We start from the raw sequence: 20,460 nt of genomic DNA, 5'->3' as shown, positions 1-20,460 counted from the left end.
GACTCAGACCTGTCTACTGAGCTTCAGACCTATACGGCAAACAGCACAAAGACATCCAGGATCTATAAAGACATCTCCATTTGAATGTCCCACAGGCTTCTCAAATTTGGCATATCTAATGCTGAACGTCTTTCCTCTGATTCCAGGGAAACCTCCTTTCAATCCTGCATGCCTAAGTATTTCCTTTCCAAGCCAAAACCTTAGACAACATCTTATCCCCCCACTTCCTTTGTACATGTTCTACCTCCTTAGTTTTCCACACCCACGCAACCTCTTGAACCTATCTTTCCTTCCATTCCCACTCCTACTGATTTAGTTCTGACCCCATTTTAGTTCCCCTAGAGTATGTGACAGCCCCCCAGCTTGGCCTCAACACAATACCACGCAAGTGATCTTTCCAAAATGTGTTATGTTTGGTCATGCTTTCCCTGTTAAAAACAGTCAATTGACTTTCCATCATCAAAGGATAATGTCCAAATTTTACATTACAAGCTGAGCAGCCCTGACGACCTGGCTTCTGCGGACTCGTTTCCATTTGCTCCCCCAAATCCTCTGAGGTCGTCTCACACTAAAGTTGGGTCATTTCCTTAAACATGCTGTGCTCTCTCTGGCCTCTGGTCCTTATTAAAGTCTGTTTTCACTCTCAGGGATGCTCTTCCTTTCAAAGCATACATTTGATTTTCTTCTGCTTCCTGAAGAAGCATCTCCTTTGAGAAGTCAATACCCATCCTCTCTAGGTAGGGCTGGTCTCCTCCTATGACAGAGCTCACCATGGCACCATCTTATATAATAAAGCTAGTTACCATGTAGCTTCTCTACCTCATGGTGACATCTTGTTGGATTATCATTTTTTAATTCATCTCTCTGCTTTCCATTGCTTAGGACAGGAATGGAAAAGTATAGGTTCCCAAGAATCATTTGCCAGTGAATGAGTAAGATGAATAAATGGATGGTTGTATCTCATGCCTCTGTGTTATTTTAGCCTCTCTAAGCTTACCCCAAAACACTTAGCCAAACTGTTCATAGCTACCCAGCCAATTAAACCAGCTCTTTATGATCTAAATCTAACTGAAATGATTTTTCCATCAATAGTAATTAGTTCAATGAAAACATGAGGGACATGGAGAAAGTTAAAGACAACAACATTTTGGGAAAGAGTCATATCTTCTCTTCACTGACCCCCAACTCCCCAGCATGCCATGCCTGAAAGGGATTATGGTCCCTGCTTTTTCCGTGCCGACTGCAAACCAAAAATTGGTGGCAGCTTATTTTTCTCTCTTCCTTTCTGCCTCCTGATAGTTCCTTCTCTCTCTGTTGGCTAATTCAGCATCAGTGAATGTTGCCTGCTTACAGGAGCTGTTCCTCTCCTTTATTGCTACTTGAGGCTTCAGATTTACTCCCAAACTAGTTCATCACTGGCTAGATGTTGGGAGAGGGTGCCTTTTTACATCATTCTGCCTTCTGGACTACAGCAATTTTCAGAAGGTACATTAAGAAAAAAAAAAAGCTTGAGTTAGATTTGATATAGTTTCAGCAGATTTTTTTAGTTGGATTCTTTTTGTTGTTGTTGCCTCAGCTACATCTTCTGACCTACTGTATAGTCTGGCAGCATAATGTAAGATACTCACAATATATTTTTCCCTTCCTGTCCCCTCTCCCACCATCAACCTGTCTGATCTGTCACAGGGACTCTTTGTCAGAAGAGGATCAGAGGAAAGAGAAGCAGATTCTTAACAGCTAAATTTAATAATCTTGATGTTATGAAATAAGACAGAAAGATCTAGAAAGCAAATGTGTTTATAAGGATCTATAAGGAAAGGATCCTGTCCTTTCCCCTGAACCTCAGACAATCTGGGATCTCACCAACTGAGAAGGGAAAGGAGATTTAGGGGAAGTCATAATTCAGATATTGGTCTATGACTGGGTCCTGTCCACTCCCCATGCTAGGTTAGCTCCTGAGGGAGTGGGGGTTAGGGAGGCTAGATATCTCTATATCATGTAAGTCTGGGTATCCCAAGGTGTTCTCCTACTTCCCAGGGCAAAGAGCAGAGCTGAGAAGAAAGCAAGGCTCAGCAAGAAGCCATGGACAGCATGTGTGCTTGAGTGGCAGGCAAGTAGGACTAGGACTCTCACCTCAGATGGGTCAGAGGGCAGCCTCAGAGACGTGCACATCCCAGAGCAGTGTGAAGAGAAGAGCTAGGAGCTGCATTTTCCACACTCCAAGAGGAAGAGAAAGCAGGAGGGCCACGGGTCCAGTGACCTAAGTCAGAGGAGCACAGAGTAGAAATATGGGCAGGTCTTACTGCCAAGAAGCTAGTGGGAGACCAGTCCAACCCTCCGTGGGACTCTAGTGGGAAAGTTTCATCCTGTGCTTACTACCTGTACTAGTAATGTTTTTGTGCATTGGAGAAAATCCTGAGGATATTTATTTTTTTAGAAAATCCATGAAAAAATAAAAAAGAACAGTTTTTGAGAACTATGTAGAGGAGAAACAGAGAGATAGCTGAAGACACAGAGGAAAAGATGGGGCAAGGAAGGGGGAAGAAGATTCTCCTGACTTCAGCCTCCCCAGAAACAGCTCCTGAGCAGGATTCCTGGGTGAGTGATTTAAGAAGGAAGTACTCCTAGAGCGATCAATAAGGGAGAAGGGGAACATTTTTACATTTACAAAAATGGTAAAAAGGAAATCTGAATGGGGTCTGCATGTAGATAGCCAGATTTAGCAGCTAAAATACAGGATGTCCAGCTAAATCTCATTTGCAGATAAAATATAATTTCTTGATGTAAGTATGCCCCATGCAATATTCATTGTTTATCTAAGTTTGAATTTAACTGGGTGTCCTGTATTTTATCTGACAGCCCCAAATGGGTGGAGCCCTGACAGTGTCCACTACAAGCCCCAACGAGATGGAGTCTGTAGGGGAGAGACCACAGCTGCTCTCATTCCCTGGCCGCCCAGCTCTGGAATGCATCGGGGAGTTCAAAGCGTTTTGGGGCCAAAACACTGGGATCAACATGGATGGTGGATTCAACCCATTTCAATGTCATTTGCCCCTCTCCCCAGTCTTCAAATCCATCCTCAGCTGTAGATGATTCTTGGACACATTTAGATCATTTTAAAAACAATACACATGATGACAATGTATTCCTTCAGATTTCAAAGGTAACGAAGGCCAATTCTAGAAAATGTGAAAAATATACAGAGTATTCAGGAAAGATAAAAGATACCCCATTATTAGTAGAATGGCACATTTCTTTCTGTTCTTTTCTATGTATATGTATTTCTGAGGTTTTTTTTTTTCTTCATTTGGCATTTTTTTTTCAAATTGGGACAGTATTTTAATACTATTTTAATCCACATTTGGTTATTTATTTATTTATTTATTTTTATTTATTTGAAAGAGAGCGAGTGAAAGCAAGAGAGAACATGAGCAGGGGGTAGGGCAGAGGGAGAAGCAGACTCCCCACTGAGCAGGGACCCCAACCTAGGATGCCATCCCTAGACCCTGGGATCATGACCTGAGCTGAAGGCAGACACTTAATGCATCGAGCCACCCAGGTGCTCCTTTTTTTAATCCCACTTTTAGAAATGACCACATTTTGAGAACTTCCCGTCCTTAATTATTATTAGAAAATATTAATTTTAATGCATCCATATAATAGTGTATGGTTAAATTATACTTTTTAAAATTCCCTTATTTTGGATACTTAGGTTATTTCTAATTTGTGGGTAATATAAATGACACTGTGGTTAGCTAAATAAATATTTGTCAACATATCTTAATATTTTCTTGAGATTATTCTTAAGGCACTTGATACCCAATGTTAAACTCATGTTGCCAGTAGAGCCTGGACAGTAGCAAATTGTTTAATTATTGAGTGCTCCTAGTTTTCTATTAGGCCAGAGCTGCTTCCACTAACCTCAAAGGTAATATTCACGTGCATTTGAGAGGACCAATTAATATCTTCAAATCTCCGGAGGCTGTTGGGAGGTTAAAAAAAAAGAAAACAAAAGCACATTCTGGATGTCTCTGGGAGTGGCATGAAGACAAAAGTGAGGTGTTGGGGACAAGCAGGTGTAGCTGAGCATGAAGAGTACCCTGTCCTGTGAGGCAATGGAAGTCACTCCCTTGAGTAACTCTGACTCCAGTCCTGGCTGGCCAGGACTCTGGATCCTGGAGAGGTGGTAGAGCACACTAGCTAGGGGCAGGGTCTCTGGAGCTGGAAGGATGGAATTTGATCCCAGTTTTGCCATTTTCAACTGTGTGATGTGGGTCAAGTGGTACAACCTCTCTGTGCTTCCGTATCCTCATCTGTAAAACGGGAATGAGTCCTAACAGATGTTGTGACAATTAGATTGACAACTCATGCATAGCATAGAACTGTCCTAAATCTCTATAAATGTTAACACCATTTCTTGGGTATCATGACTGCAGACAGGCTGGATTAGGCAGTACAGTTGGTTGGCAACTCTCAGAAGTTGGGAGTCTACACTGGGTCTGCAAACATTCATGTTCCACTATGGTAACACCAGTCTAATGGGCCCTACTAGCATTCTGCAGGGTGCATTCTAGGTCTGTTTGCTTCCAGATCTGTGTGTCATTGTTTAGCTTTTTATGAGCAAAACCAACTTTAGGACTCTGTCCCTTTGCAGACATGATGGAGGCCAACTGTAGCTTTGTAGCTTATCCATTTTGGAATCAAATAGCTGCCTTGTAAAAGCAGTGTTGCAATCTCTCAATGCCCATAAATAAGAATGTGAACATTTATCTCCCATCATGTGATTTGGTATAAGTAAACAGAAAGTCTTTCAGTGAAAGAGTGGAAGTGATGACTGAGTGAAGGGATATAAAGCAGTGGAGCTGGGTTCAGAATGTATGTTGACTATAAATATATGCAGAGCCACATGTGGCTGGTACATTTTTATATGGCAGACAAGGTCACTCCACATGAATGGGGGTGAGAGGATGCTGGCAGCAGAGGGTAAGCACCCCTGCACCATCTCAGGACCCCCTTCTTATTTATGTCACCCCCAGAAACCGTCTCATGTCTTGTCGGCAAACTTCCTCCCTCCCATATATAGCCAGGAGGGTATACTAAAAGAAGGCGATGTCTTCCATTTAGAAGACCAATGCTTCATTGGAACTGAGTTTGAGATCCATGGAACAACTCACTATGTTAAGAACAACAGCCTTGCTAAACTAAGACTGGATTGGGAAAAGCAAAACTCTAGAACCTGTCATCCTTTTAACCCACCCAAGATTAAATGTAGATACAGGACCACTGCAGACAGTAGAAAGTAAACATTAGGAAACCATTTCAAAAGACAGTTCATTGTTAGAAACAAAAATGAAATGGTTGAAATTAAAAGCTCAGAGAATGTATTAAACAGCAATTATGTCATGAGGGGGAAGCAGAGAAGGCCGAGAAGAATAAGAGTAGCAAGGATAGAAAGAAAGTACATTGGTGTGATAGGCAGCCCTCAGAGAACTCCCCTGCATCTCCTTGGTGCACCATGCATCCCAGGGCTACTTAGAATGAAGAAAAGAGGGGAACCTGGGTGGCTCAGGTGGCTAAGCATCTGCCTTCAGCTCAGGTCATGATCCCAGGATCCTGAAACTGAGCCCCACGCTGGGCTCCTTGATTAGCAGGAAGCCTGCTTCTCTCTCTCCCTTTGATCCTCCTCCCCTCTTGTGTTCCTTCTTTCTTTGTCTCAAATATATAAAATCTTAAAAAGAAAAAAAAAAGAATCAAGAAAAGAGAGTCAAATTTGTTTCCAATGATCCACAACCTATCAGAGCTTCTGAAATTCAGGCCTCTTTTGTCCCAAATTCTAGAAATATCCAGCACAATAATATGGCATGTACACAAGGAAAATTGTGGCCTCTCACTTTGTTAGTATATGAAAGCTCTGAGAACTGACAACTGATTTTTTTTTTTTTCTCTGAATGTCCCCCTGGGATAGATTTGGTAGAGTGGCTGGAGAAGTGATACCACCCCTGGCCACTTAAGACTATCAGCTCCCATGACTTAATGCCAACTCATGATAAAGACTCTAAAACTTTCTTCCATCCTATATTTTGGTCACAAACATTTATTTGTAAAGGCTTGTAAATTTTTTTTCAAAAAATGAGTTCTGGAACAACATGTGAATTGTGACTTTAAAATCCAGGCTGCTTTTAGAGAATGGCTCCTGAGGGATGCCTAAGTGTTAGACCATGGAATCTGATACCTTCAATTAAGAATTCTTGAACTGGGCAGCTCAGTAGGTTGGGCGTCTGCCTTCGGCTCAGGTCATGATCCCGGGGTCCTGGGATTGAACCCAGCATCAGGCTCCCTGCTCAGCAGGGAGTCTGCTTCTCCCTCTACCCTTTCCTCCTTCTCATGATCTCTCTCTCTCCTCTCTCTTTCACTCTCTTTCAAATAAATAAGTAAAATCTTTTAAAAAAATGAATTCTTGAACTCTACAACTGACATTAAAGATGTGCTATATGTTGGCTAATTGAATTTAAATTAAAAAAAAAAAAAGAACAGTCTTTAATTCTAGGGGTAGGCACAGGAAGCCACATGACCACAGGTGCTCATGGAAGGACTGAGAGGTGGACAACAGAGACCGAGAAGAAGTGGCATGGGTGGAGGGGACCTGATCAATGGTGTGGTTGAAGAGCTGTTTGTTAGGGTTGATATAAACATAAGGATGATGCAGGTGGTTTTCTGGGTGATCCATAAGTGCTCATAGAAGAGAGGAGGAGAGAATGGCCATAGTAGCTATGAGCTTGTTGTCTGTGGTGGTGGTTGTTAGCCTCAAATTCTCAGCTTGCTGAGTCAGGCTTGTCTAAACACATCAGGAACTGCAATCACTCTTTCATTTTCTTGTGGGAGCTGATTCCCTGCTGATAAGCTCTGGTTAGCCTCCCTCTAACCCTCAAAAATATCAGGGAGACATTTAGGAGATACCTTACTTCTTTAAAGGTGACTTTGGGAACTTCACCCATCCACTGGTGGATGCTAGAAATAAATTTCAGAGTGGACAGAGAAGGTTCCTAAATATCTGTGGGTGAGGATGTTATGCTTAGGTCATTGACCTGGTAGAAACTATTTTTCTTTTCTTTTTTTTTTTTTAATTTTATTTATTTATTTATTTGAAAGAGAGAGAGAGAGATCACAAGCAGGGGGAGGGGCAGAGGAAGAGGAAGAAGCACACTCCCAGCTGAGCTGGGAGCCTGATGCAGGGCTTGACCCTGAGATCATGACCTGAACCAAAACCAAGAGTCAGACACTTAACTGATGGAGCCTCTCAGGGACCCCTAGAAACTCTTTTCAATTTAATTCAACCAACCGTCATTGCATACCTCCCAGTATCCCCAGACCATTCCAGCATAAAGATGATCCTGATGTGAATCACAAAAGCAACAGCCTCATTCATTGCCTCAGTGCTCCCGAAGTTCCTGAGACACCTGTCCCTCCAAATGTCCTTACTTTTGAGAGATATCATAGTGTGGTAGGAAGACCAGGGCTTCAAAGGCAAATCCAGATTCCACTACTCCTTAGCAGAGTGAGACTCATTCACAGAATGTGGACTGCATCTATTTCAGACCATAGTTATGAAGGTCAACCATGGTGCACATAAAGCACCTTGCAACCTGCCAGATTCAGAGTAGGCACTCTGGCAGTGGTAGGAAGCTATCGTGGTGGCTCACGTCCCTGCGGGTCCCTAGCCCAGTAGCTGCTGCTGCTATAGTCTGCTTCTGCTGCCTCTAAACCTGCTCTTGTCATTGGGACAACTGTTATCCTTGTTGGGCTTGCCACCACCCAAAGATCTCCCAGTTATGGGAATAGTTTCCCCAGTAATTAGAGTTGTTCACAAGACTTTTTAAAAGGTCATCTAAACTTTTGGGTATAGTCATCCAACATCAGAAAGATTTGAAATGAGTTACCAGGAAGCTACTTAAAGGGTAGTCAGGTGAAATTCTTTATTTCATCTCAAGCACATTTCCTCTCTTAAAAAAAAAAAAAAAATGTCTGAAAATAGGGCCTCTGAACTTTGATTCTCTTCCAGTTCAAAGCCAGTCTACTTATTAGCCAGGTTTTCCCCCCTTTTAATATTTCTTTCACTACTCCCAATAAGCCTCGCACAATACCAAACACATAAGAAGCACTCAGATATTTAATGGAACATGTAACAAACCCAACACCCTGGATATACTTAAAATAAAAATCAAAACTAAGAATTACATGTATTCAAAAATGAGATTAAATCAGAGAGGGAGACAAACCATAAGAAGCTCTTAACTATAAGACACAAACTGAGGGTGGCTGAAGGGATGGTGAGAGGGGATGAGTTAACTGGGTGATGGCCATTAAGGAGGACACATGATGAACACGAGTGTTATATGCAACTGATGAATCACTAAACTTTACCTCTGAAAATAATAATATACTATATGTTAATTACCCGATTTTAAATTTAAAAAAAGAAAATGTATATAGAAATATTTTTAAAAATTACATGTACTTATTTCTCTCCTAATTTTCATATAGCATCCTGTTCCATTGTCCTTATAGCTCTTACCATGCTTTATTTTAGTTGGTAATTTGGATTAGACCTTTAATAATTGCTATTTCTAATAATAATACCAAACAAAATTATATACTGCAACTTATGAAACAAAAAAGGTAAAATAAACATGATGAAATATTTAAAAATGAAGAAAGTTCTAACAAAATTGTGACCATTCACCAACACAAGGATGTTTTCATCATTCATCTGGAAATGCAACTCAATATTATATTCAGTTTATTTTAGAGTAGTTATCTGTTTATGTGGGAGTCAACACTCAAATATTACCAAATTACTAATTTTTGAAAAATTATTTTTTTTAAATTAAATTGGTATATATGAAGAAGTTAAGGTGTAGCAGGAGTAAAATTGTAAGTAGCATTTTACGTGTCTGCTCTGTGCCAGCACTCTGCAACCTCTAGGCATGTTTTGTGCAAGCCTAGGGCATAGGAGGGAGCACTCTGCACAGAGTTCCCAGTCTTCATACCTGGCTCTTGGCAAGAATTATAAGTGTAATTTGCTGGGACTAGAAAACTGCTATTTATTTATGGGAAACAAAATGAACTCTGAAGCTCTATGAGAGTGGATGGGAGCCCAGAAGATTCAAGGTAGCCAATTCTTTAGACAATGAGAGAGCCTTGGCTCAGGGGAAGCTGGAGAAAGGAATCAGAACAGGAGGCCAATAGGAGGAAAACTTTATGCCAGAATAAAGGTGAAAAGAAAAGAAACCTGGTTCTATAATAATGGTACTTCCTACTATGAGCCCCTCTAGACAAGGACCCTGTTCAGTTTGCTGCAGGAGACATCATTTCCGAAACCATCTTAGGCACCATCCAAGATAATCCATAGCTTCCTTTACAGTCATTCCTAGATTTTCAGCACAACAAGGTGTGTCTTGTATCTTGTGTTTTGACTGTCATGATAGATACATAGCTACACATGTGACAAAATTGTAGAGAACTAAGCTCACATATAAGCACACACACATGCCCACACAAACACACACACACACAAGTAAAACTGAGAAATCTAAATTAGACCAGTGGATTCGACCAAAATCACCATCCTAGTTGTAATACTGTCCCATGTTTCTGTAAGATATTGCAATCAAAATTGAGTAAGAATTCATGGGATCTCTGTATTATTTCTTACAGCTAAACATGAATCTGCAATGATCTCAAAATAAGTTTAATTTATAAAAAATGGACCATGATTGAAAAATGGTTGAAAGCCATCTTTTCAAATATACTTTCTTATACTGTAGAGACTGGACAATTAAAGACATTCTCTTGAGACTAGGGCTTCAAACGTGATATAGGGTTTAGATGCATTCCCAGGATATTGAGCATGTGGCATGGAGCGCATGTGGTCATGAAGACATGCGCTCCACTTGACCTCACCCTTGATTTGAGCAGATATGTCAGTGTCCCTTCACTAGCTTTATGTGTATCCAGAGGCCATGCCTGGCCAACAGCTTTTGTTTCTGTTTTGTCAGTGCAGAAGCAACAGACAAGGGGTAGCTCTAAATTTAATAGTTTTGGAGATAGTTTCTGGATTCCTGGATTATGGTTAAGACTAGATGTTCCTAGAGCCATATTCCAGTATACTTTGCCAGTTCTCCATTTTGCCAACGATGAGAGAGGTGGCAGCTACCCTGACAGGCCACTTGGGTGATGTTGCTCTGGGAATCATTCATGGAGTCCTGCATAAAGCCTTTCAAGGTTTTTTCTAAGCCTGCATGTCTCTGTGGTGTATCCCTTTAGCTTAGAAGAGTAGCTATCTTTTGTTGTTGATTTTTATTTAAGGATTTTTTTTAATCTTCAACTAAACTCTGATGCTGATGCCCTGTGACTTTAAAGACCCATCATTCCACCACTGAATTCTTTCCCAAATGAGATGTCCCGCATCTAATAGTCAACACATCCCAAAGTAATTAGCTAAAGTCACAGAATGGCCAGTGAGACTCTCCAACAGCTAGGATTCCAGCTAGGAAGCATAAGTAAAATGTCCCAGAGAGCACTTAGCGAAAACTGAGTGCTCTTTCAGTGAAGTTGCAATCATGTAAGATGAGTAAGTCTTGAGATCTAATGTACAACATGGTGACCACAGTTAGTAGGACTGTATTGTACACTGAAAATTTGTGAAAAGAGTAGATTCCAGGTGTGCTCACCACACACACATACACACACACACACACACACACACGGTAAATATGTGAGGAGCTGGATATGTCCATTAACCTGACCATAGAAATCATTTCACTATTGAGATGGGTATCTAAACATCATGTTTTACTTCTCAAATATATACAATTTTTACTAGAATATAAATTTTTTAAATTTTTGATCCATTTAAACTCTTTGGCATTTTAATAGACTTGTTTGTTCTTCGTGAAAATCTTGGTGTGATTGGGTTGTACATCCCACAGGAAATGAAAAGCAGCTGACATTTTTTTTTTTTTTCCAGGCTTCCATCTACCCCCTTTGTGATATTCCTTCTCTTCATCCCTCAAAATTTAAAGAATCTGTCCTGCGCGATAAATAGGACAAAATAGAAGTGTCCTTGAGGCCAAGGTAGATGGGCCTGCTGGAGCCAATGGAGCCAGGCACGGCGGCAGGGATGTTGCCGAGCCCCCGCTGTTTGCACACTTGAAAAGGGGAGGCGGAGAGCAGCTGTGTCCCGAGGAGAGCCGCCTTCTCCATGGCCTTAGCCACCCCATGTTCTTCCTCCTTTTCCCTTTCTCCCCACCCACCTTTCATCGTCCTCAGAAGCCCATGTGTGTGAAAAGCAAGAGAGGAATGTGGGTGGGTTGACTTGTATAATTAAATCCATGTTGCATCGTGTTCTTTAGAATTAATAAGGAATTCATCCCATTGAAACTCACCATGACATCTTCCCTCTGACTCAGATTTCTTGCGCTTTTCTCTCTTTTTCTTAGCTAAAAGCATTAGACATGGGGCTATGGTTCAAATTAGAATCCTACATTTCTCTTCTTTTTTTTTTTTAATTGAACTTTTCTGCTCAGGGAAGAGTTTAGTTTGTTTATATTTCATTTTTCTATTCCATTTTTCTGCCATTGTCTTTTTTCCTTTCTTCTCCCGGAAAACTTGCTTAGAAAGGAGAAAAAAGGAAAACTCTTCTTCTGACAACTGCAAAGTTGGAAAAAGGAGGCTGTTGGCCAAACCGGGACAATCCCGGCATCGTCCTTTGAGTTTCTTCATTCCCTGGGTCACCACACCTTTGCCCTCGAGCGCCCTGCTCTCACGTCTGTCCCCAGAGGCCACAGGGAGCCGTGTCGGCGAGACGGGGAGAAACAAGGAACAAATGGTACTTCTAAATTCCTGGGTCATGTTGCAAAACACCTTTTTATTGCGGGTAATAATTTGACTTCATTCCCTTATAAAAGTAGATTTATGTGATGGATATGTGATATATATTTTTCTGCCACTGTTCTTGCAGGATAGTGGTTGTATCAGTTAGGATTAAATTCAACTGTGAGTAACATAAACCCGAAATAACAGCAGCTTAAACCTGATTGTCTTTTTTCCTTGCTCGTGTAGAAGACCAGCTGTGGAGCTCCGGGCTGCCTTGCAGGCACTTTCCCTGAGGTCCTCGCGGGCGAGGCAGGCCCCGCCCAACTCAGGGCGTGGCCCTCGGGTTCCGGGTCCAGGCCCGGAGTTAGGGCATCATCTTAAGAACCATCTTCTGAACCATCCAGAAAACCATTCTTCCTTTAGAGCCTCTGCCTTTTGCGCACAACAGCGTGCCTCAGTTTAGCCTCACGCATAAGGTTTGGGGCTAAGGAGGAAGGTGGGCACAGTGTGCTGTCTGAGCTGGGCTCCCTGCCAGATGTGAAAATCTGAACAAATTCCTTCCCGTTTCCGAGGCTGTGTTTTCGCATGTGTACAAATGGGCGTAATAACAGATCTCTTACAGCGGGAGAAGGACAGGAGAAGATAGCATGCATGGAAGAATCGGCCCACTGAGTAGCCTGATAGCAAATACGAGTTTACAGGGCTTTTAAATTTCTGCCTGTGTGGCTTTTCCATTTTCAGAGAAAACCAATCCCGTGTTTAAGGACTGGAGATTTTCCGTGAGTGAAGAAATCCCCCGAAGCGGGCTGTACGTTCTTCCAAAGTCATTCTTCTAATTAGAAAAGAAACCTAATGTGAACAAGGCAACCTCATGGCTTGTCCCACCTCCAAGGAAGCCGGATTCACTCTTGCTGCCATTTTGCGTGGGGGATACTGTGGCTTGATGGCAGGTAGGCCCTCCCCACTCCCTTCTACTGCAGTGTCTTTTAAAAGGTAGGTGGAAAGACTCATTTGGTGGGCTGTGAAATCAATGTAGTGGGTCATGACCAGCACTTTTTAATGGGAGAATAGAATGCAGTAGAATAGGTTAGAAAAGAATCAGGGCACATCACAAATGATCAATATATCATTTACACGAAACGGGTTTCATATTTATCTGTGTGTCTACATGTGTGTATTCTAGGTTATAAAGTAAAATCTATCTCTTAAAGTGATTTTGAATCTTGAAGAAGAGGAATGAAGTGGGGGGGAAATCACTCTACTTGACCTTGAAGCTTACCATATAGAGCCAGTAATTAATACAACATGGGATTTGCAGAGATAGATACATAGATCAATGGAGCAGAATGAGAACCCAGAAATACACTTCCATAAATAAGCCCAGCTGAGTTTCAACAAAAGTAGAAAAGCAATTCAAATGGAAGAAAATTCAATTGACCTTTTCCATCTAAATGGCCCAAGTAAATCATCATCACATCTGCATTTTAAGTAGCAGCAAGAAGACAAGAGAAGCAACTGTGTGCCAGCTGTATTAAAAAAAAAAAAAAATACCTTGGAGCTGCTGCCAGGTCGTTAGTTCTGTCCCATTGCCCGGAACATAGTCACACAGCCACACCAACTGTCAAGAAAGCGGAAGCATGTCATCTGTATTCTGAACAGTCACATAATTTTATATTATTATAGATTAGTAGAGAAAAATAGACAATGGGGGACAATTTCCTGTCCGTCTGGGCTACACGGAGATGTGCGAGTGCAGAATTCCACCTCTCGTGGGCACCAGAGTGGTATTTCCACAGCACAGCCTTGACCCCGGGTCAAAAAACTCAGATGTCTCTGTAACAGACTCGGGGTAAAGTCCAAACTCTTCTGCAAGGATATTTAGGCTCTTGGGCGTTTGGCCTTAGCCCAGATTTACAGCCTTCGGCTGCCACTGCATTCTCCCCAGGGCTGAGACCCTCCCACCTCTCTGTTCCCGCTCACGCTCTCCCCTCCTCTGGACGGTTCTCCCACCTGCAGGCTACCCTGCAGATCTGACAAAGGATGCCTCATCTTTGCACGCCTCGAGGAATTGTCAGTTTGTCTCCCTGATGCCCTTCCTGACTCCTCAAACTCAGAAGGAAACTCCCTTCTCTAGGCTTCCATTACTCCACGTGTACATCCACTATTACGGCTCTCACTTCACGTCTTACAGTGACTTGTCAATCTGTTTTATTGTTGTTGTTCTGTTTTGTTTTTGCTGTGGATGCACTGTTCCTCCACTACAGGGCCGATCCTCCTGAATTCTATTTCTGCGGATCTTGGAATCTCTCCATGCCTTTGAAATTATTTGTTGAATTATTGAGAGGTTTCTCAGGGTCAAAAGTAGAAAGAAAGAAGAAAGTATCTATTTACAACAGGTGTGCTTTGAATGGACAACGTTGTTAGTTCACAGGTTTTAGTTGAGAAGAAATAATCTGTGCTTAGAACTGCTCACAAAAGCTAGGGGGAAAAGGATGATTCTTTGATACTTTGAGGTTTCTATTTCATTGTTGTGAGCAAGTCCCATTCAAACCAGATCACAGGCAAGTCCCCTCAGACTTGATGGCCCTATAGTAGGAGCATGTGTCTGCTTTCTGCTTTAGGAAGAAGGATTCCTTCTGTTTTCAGCAGGTGAAGACAACTTCAAAAATACCATTACTCTTGTTATTTATTTGGAAGAAAATCCTCTTCTTTCTAAGGAAACACGTAAGTTTTATTCCTGGAAGCCATACCCTTTTTAACATAAAGAATATTTTATATTTTATTGTTATTTATGAATTTTTGCTGGGCATCCTTTACCTCCATAAATTTTATTTTGGAGGGAGGGTAGAAGATAAATAGAAAAACTTTATACCTGTTGAACAACAATGCCCAATTTCCTCCTCCCCCCAGCTCCTGGTGATGATCATTCTATACTCTTCATGTCTATTTTAGATATCTCATATAGGTGTAGTCATGCAATATTTTTCCTTCTGTGACTGGCTTATTTCGCTTAGCATAATGTCCTTCAGGTTCATCCATGAAGTCACATATGACAAGATTTCCTTCTTTTTTAAAACCGAGTATCTGTTGCACATCCATACCACATTTTCTTTATCCATTGTCCACTGATAAACATTCAGGTTGCTTCCACATCTCGGCTGTTGAGAATAATGCATGCCTCCTTTTTTGAATGAAATACCAGGTAACACTCTCATTATTGACATTCTTCAAGTGCCATCCTACTGGGAACTGGTTTCCTGAGCCTCAGTTTCTTAAAGCGGTAATATTGAGATCCCCTCCTGGGTCAAAGACAGTCTGTTTCTCAGATCTGCCCGCGCTCCTTTGCATTTCCCCAGCCTTCCAGTCGGATCGGGACCAGGTGACTGGTTTTAACTCACGGGCTTAAAGCAGTGCCACACATCACCTCCCGTCAGGAGAGGTAAGATCCAGTGTCCTCGTCTTCGTTTTCGCATGAAGGACATGCATTCCAGATGGCAGTTGTAAGACAGAGGAGGGTTTTACATAGATACGATAAAAGTCAGATGTGTGAAGTGACCAAGATAGAGGATTTTGTTGTAACAGGTAGGGTGAATACCCATGACCAATACGCTCACAGTGCAAGGTTCTAATAAGGCTTCAACAAGTCATTTACATACAGGCTTGGGCACCGTATCTGCAAGAAATACACATCCGCCATCCAGTTAAAGTTAAGGTTGCCATTACATAATGAAATAGTTGTATTGAAAGAAAAGTGTCTGGACCACAGAAAAGCCTGGTTCTAGAGCTGGAGAACTTTAGACCTGGACACTGAAGTAATTTAATCTGGTGTTTTCCAAACTTCTCGGATTATATGCCCCAGGTACTTAATAGAAAATACACATTTCTAGGCCTTGCCACAGTTACCATTAACAAAATCACTAAGGGAGGTTTTGATCCCAATTGTTTTGCTGGGTTTTATATGGAAGGAAGGTGAGTCCTAAGACATTAATGACTTTCCTGCGACCACAGACCCGATTGTTCAGCATGGTGGGGACGAGAACCCAGCTTCCATGAAGTCTAATGCTTTACTTCTGGGCTAACATAATAATGTTCTAATAGAGTGAGGCCAAGACTGACCCTTTATCCCCCTTTCTCTGATAAATCATGTCAAGACCTGCAAATGATTTTACCCCTTAACAATGAAAAGAAGATGTAATTTTAAAATTACCTTGGATGTACAGTAAAAGCAGCATTCCCATAATCAATCATCCAAAATCACGGGGTTATTTGGAGCTATTTGAAGGAAAGTAAATTGAAAACATGTTGTTAAACAATGCACCAAAGAGTTATCAAATCATAAACATCTAGATTACTTTAACATGTTGATTATTTCACATTTAGGGTCTCTTTACAAAGTAATGCTGGCCATGAAGAGACCTGGAAAATTCAATGAATCCTTTCCTAAGTTGTTAACTGTATTAGGTTCAATCACTTGGCCATGTGGGAACATATGTAAAAGTTAAAATATATATATATATATATATATATATATATATATGTGTGTGTGTGTGTGTGTGTGTGTGTGTGTGTGTATATACACACAGACACACACACATTCTTTTTGGAGCTATTATTCACACTTTTCACTAAGCAGAAGACACGGAGGCCTGTTATTAGGACATGTCTCTGAGGATACAGAAATAGCTCAGGGAGTGCAGTGGTATAACACTGAACACAGTAAAACCTATCTGGAGCTTTGGAAATCAAATATACAGACATTCCATAATGACCCTTGGGTTTTAGCATAATTCCTGAACCTGAAAATTCATAACTAAATAATGGCAGCACATTTATGACATAAAATGCCTTAAACCATTTGTTTATTATTATACGTGGATTTTAAGTTTTATGTTTAAGAAAATGGAAAGCCTACCCTTTTTCCCCCCTTGGAGAGGTGGTATACCAATTACCTTTGAGAGTCTTTGTTTTTCTCACTGGAAGACAGCTAAACCAGGACTGAAATTTGCGTCAGGGCATCTATTTGGTTATCAAATATATGATCATACACTCTTGTTAAATTAAACCAAATTAAAGTAATCTTTGTTGAAAAATAAATGATGTAATTCCTGGAGGATCCTGGTGTACTCCCAGGATGGTGGCCTGGTTCTCCTAAGTAGCTCGCGGAAGAAAGCAAAGTCTGAAATAGTTCTCAAAACTGAAAAGAGGAAATTGCTTTGAGTATAGCAGGTGTCTAGAAGGAGCTACTACCCACGAGTGATCTGTGATCTAAGGGGTCATCATTATAAGCCTAAATTATATCTGCATTCTTCCTGAAACCGGATTCAAAGATTGAACTCTAAAATTAATCTAGATGGTATTTCTTCTTGGAGTTCTAAAATGAGCCCAGGGAAGAGTGGAGTCATTCATCTGACTGAGAATCACAGTGCATCCCCTGACTTTCCTTGCAATGGATTCCTTATGTGGATACGATGCGAGTTAAACTGCATCTGGTTATTGTTTTTAGAGAATGTTGCTGAAATGCAAACTGAGCCTGTGTAACATGGGCTGACTTCTCGGGGCCTGTCCGTGGGAGAACCGGAATGGAATTGAGAGGTGTGACAAGCAGGTGGTCACACCTCAGACCTCTGTCCAGGTACAAGGGCAGTGTCATGGCCAGAAAGAACAAATGCAATGCACTCCTGGACAGAGACACCTGCCCTCTCCTTGGGCTCTGGTAACAGCCACGAGACAGAGGGAACAATAGCAGCATGGTGGAAAGAAAACAGAATTTAAGGTCAGACTCAGCTGAATCTTCACTCAGGATCCACCATGTAGGAAATAATGTCATTTTTGAGTGAGCTCTGTAATCTCTCTGAGCCTCAGTTTCCCTATTGGTAAAATAGGAATAAGAGTCCCTGCCTCATGGCCTTGTGGGATTAACAGGAGACTTTCTGCATAGTACCTGGCATCTGGTAGGTCACCAAAAAACTGGAAAAAAAAATGGTCAATCTCCAAAAATCCCATCAACAGCTAACATTTGAACACTTAAGATGTGCCCAGGAGTTTACCTCCTATTGATGCCTGGCACACACCTGGCATTAGTGGAAACAGATAATTCAGTCCTAGGATGGCAAAACGATGGCTGAATCTCCTCAGTGGTGACCCTTTGGCCATGAAAAGAGAGACAGGAAGACTCAAGGGGAAACGTACGTGTGCGAGTGCTGTGGATCCCTGGGCTTCTCAGGAGAAGGCCCTCTCCTCAGCCCAGCCCCCTACTCTTCCGTACCCCGAGGACCATGGAGTATTTTGTGCTCTTGCCTCTTCTGAGGCCAGAGGGTAAAAACTGAAACACAAACTAAAAATGTCAAGTTCTATTCTGCTCCAGAAGCTCCCGAGGGCTGGGCAGAGGTTTTGCAGTTTTACCACAAGCATTTACAAGGGCCGCACACTTTGGCAGGACCGAGTCTCCAGATAGCCTAACTTCTGCAGACCCAGAACACGGCTGAGTTTCAGGGGTCACGAAAGGGGGAGGTTCTGGGGGGTCCTGGAAAAGACTAATTCAACCTTGGTTCATCATCCTGCTATGCTCCAGCCCCCATGTAGCCGGGCCTGCTTGGTTTCTGGTTTCCAAAGGACATTTTCACACAGCCCTAATCCCAACCCACCCTAATTTAAAGAAACAGGCACTTGGCATGCGATCCAGATAGATCAGCAGTTGCTCACATACAGCTGTGCACATCTGGCACACAGGTATGTGATTTTGCATGAAGATAAATTGTGTGGGGACCGAATGCACAGTTGTTAAACTAAAAATGAATCGCTTCTTGGAAGCAATCTTCCCACACAGCAGGGCCTCTGGGTGAGCTTGATCCTTTTCATTAGGCTTTTTTCAGAAAGCACAGCCTCCTCCAGAAGGTCTGTGGGTGAAGAAGGGGCGTGCCCACACCTGCAGTTGGCTCTCTGCTGCTCCTTTCAAATGAGAATTTGGACGCGATCTCTGACAGCCACAGTCAGGCAGTCTTCCTGGGGGGAGGCACTCGGAGTCCAGGATCCAAGAAGAGGCCAGGTGCTTCCTTGGTGCTGCTTCACTGTCCATAAATTATGTTTCATCCAGGGCCAGTTGTTCGGGGAGAGTCCTTCTGTGGACAGCTACTGAAGGATCAGGGCCCTTTATCAAACTTCAGGGGCCAAGAAATCTGCCTCCCTTGGGAGCTTCATGGAGTCAATGGCATCCACCCTGTGGGAACACCTTCCCCACAGTTCATGTACTTGTGGTAACTCATGAGATCACCTCATGCTCATATGCTCTCCAGATCACAGAACTCCATTGCGAGGTACCTCAATGGCATGGAGAAAACAGAAGGAATGAATCCTGAGCTAGGTAGTCTCTGGGACTCCATGAGGTACTGTTCTGACCCAGTGACTAATGCTTGGTGTAGAAGGTTCCATTCCAGGCCCAATTTCACAATTTCAGCAATAAGAAGTTGCTGGGTGTTTGCACCAATCCAAGATTTTGAAGGAGATTCTTCTCATCTTTTTTCTATATGGTGGTAATACAAGCAATGGTCCATCAAATTGATCTTGTTTCTCTCTCTCTTTCTCTGCCCCCATGCCTATCTATCTGTCACTCAAAACAAACAAATCCAGTAAGTGGAAGGGAAATTGCAACGATTTTAGAGGGAAATACAATCTTCACATTATCCCACTTGAGTTACAGTGGTAGATTAGCCATAACATCCATTTCTGCAGTATTGTATATGCTATGACTTCTGTCTGTAATTTTTTTTTGCCCTCTTCCTGGCTTGATGAAGCCCAGATCATTCTTTATAGTTCAACTTGGGTCTCAACTGTTTCATTGCTCCTGCTCATAAGGGAGATGACTTTATTCTCTGCACTACCATTATTCTCTGTGCATACCTGTCTACTAGAACCACACCAGTTTCGTGATCATCTGTTTATATGTCTGCTCTCCCACCACGCTGTGGCCTCTCTAGAGCAGGATTGTCTAGTTCTTTCTATTTCTGACACCTAGCCCTATTGAAACAACTTAATATTTAGCAAATGCATACCAGTGCTATTTTTCCCTTCCTTGACATAACTTTATTAGGACCCAGGAATTCCCAGGTTGTGAATTCCATGATAGCCCAGGATGAGAATGGAAAGAATCCTCCACGAACATACCTGGACCTGACCGAGAAACCAAACAGAAAACAGCCACATTTTGAGGTAGCCTGCAATTGCCAGAATTATCTAGAGGTCATGACAAGGGATAAAATAAGAAGGAACATGTGAGTGAAAGCAAGACAGCTTTTCTTTGCTCTTATAGAAGAGAATCCTGGAAAAATACAAGTATTTTCAGGCCTCACTGCTGGAACCTAGGTGAGTGTGAGTGCAGAAGTACAAGCCACCATGGGAGTCAGTGAGTGTGTTCAAGACCAGCCACTATGAGAGTTCCCTGAAGGCTTCCAACCCAAAAACCATCAACAGTAAAACTTCCCAACAGATTGTCCCTAATTCACTCCCCATTTTGCCCATTTGTCCCACCTTTGCCTTGGATTGGTAGTTTATATCTCATAGTGAGCAAAAGCCTTGAAAAGGATGATCTGT

Source organism: Enhydra lutris, unplaced genomic scaffold, assembly GCF_002288905.1.
Source record: "Enhydra lutris kenyoni isolate GAN:26980312 unplaced genomic scaffold, ASM228890v2 scaffoldscaffold35, whole genome shotgun sequence".
Lineage (NCBI taxonomy): Eukaryota > Metazoa > Chordata > Mammalia > Carnivora > Mustelidae > Enhydra > Enhydra lutris.
Note: the sequence above shows the minus strand (reverse complement) of the source record.